The sequence below is a fragment of the Heterocephalus glaber genome, unplaced genomic scaffold (genome assembly GCF_053883595.1).
Source record: "Heterocephalus glaber isolate CG9 unplaced genomic scaffold, H.glaber_assembly_v1.0 deba00000122, whole genome shotgun sequence".
In the NCBI taxonomy this organism is placed as follows: domain Eukaryota; kingdom Metazoa; phylum Chordata; class Mammalia; order Rodentia; family Bathyergidae; genus Heterocephalus; species Heterocephalus glaber.
The window spans coordinates 52796470-52797520 of NW_028258138.1; the positions used below are offsets into that span (position 1 = coordinate 52796470).

A 1051-nucleotide genomic window follows, 5' to 3' on the forward strand; every position below is an offset into this window, starting at 1 on the left:
GGGAGGAGCATTGGGGTTACTGAATACAGAAAAGTGACTCAGGAGAAACTGAGCTAGGAAGACCAGGTCATGTTTTTGACCCATGGATACTTAACCTGAATGAAGGGCTGCAGAACAGTCAGTCTTTCCAAGATGCACTCTTCTGTCATCAGCTGAAGTCTCTGTGAGCCTCTTAGCTGGTCACATTCAGAATGACCCCATTCATTACCTAGTGTCGAAGATTGTTCTGGGAAGCTGGCATTGTAGATGATTTGCACAGCGATGTCTCTACCAAGCCACTGCTTAAATCCAGCCCTCGGCCTTCCTTTTTCTGTTCTGTGGTCCAGAAACATTTCTTTAAAAGCCAGAAAACCTGTAAATGTGAGCAGAATGTCAAAGATGTCACCAGCCACTTCATCTTTATGGTGCTGTGACGTTGTTGCGAAGGTTGCCACGCTGAACCTCAGGATCTGCTCCACCAGCTGCTCCTCAATGTACTTTTCCACTAGAGAAATATATTCATTAAATATGGGTGTGTAGGTGAGTTTATTCTCCTCCGTGTCTTCAGACTCCTGCTAGCACTTGTCCATGAAATTTCTCTGTAGTAACTGGAACTCATCATCCATGATAATGTCCTCTAAATATTCAACCACAGCATCAAATTCTCCAGCAGAGGCAGCAGAGCAGCTCTAACCGCATCTACCCACGCAGGCGAGGGTTCCTTGGCCTCTTAGGATCGGACTACTTCGCAGCGCCTGCACCTAAATCAAGGGCCCGGGAGCCGTCCTGCTTGGGAAGGCCTCACCGCCCAGCCGGCTCAGCACCTCTGTGCGAGCCCATCTCAAGCGCCCTTGGCAAGCCAGGCCACTCCGCGCACCGCCCCCATTTTTTCTTGTATGCACAATGAATAGGTTAGAAATCTCAGTTTCCCTGATAGCCAAACAGTATTCATTCAATCTTGGAATTTCCCCATAATTCATTTATTCATTCTATTTCAAGTATGACACAAATGCGCAGCGACCACTGAACGGTATTTTGGTTAAACACTGTGTATATCACATTTCTAACTATA

The 1051-nt window shown here is 46.8% G+C and overlaps 1 pseudogene; it reads right to left on the reverse strand.

Moving 5' to 3' along the window:
• Positions 1–208: 208 nt before the first annotated feature.
• LOC101713377 (ADP-ribosylation factor-like protein 2-binding protein pseudogene) lies at positions 209–643 on the reverse strand (annotated as a pseudogene).
• Positions 644–1051: the final 408 nt, after the last annotated feature.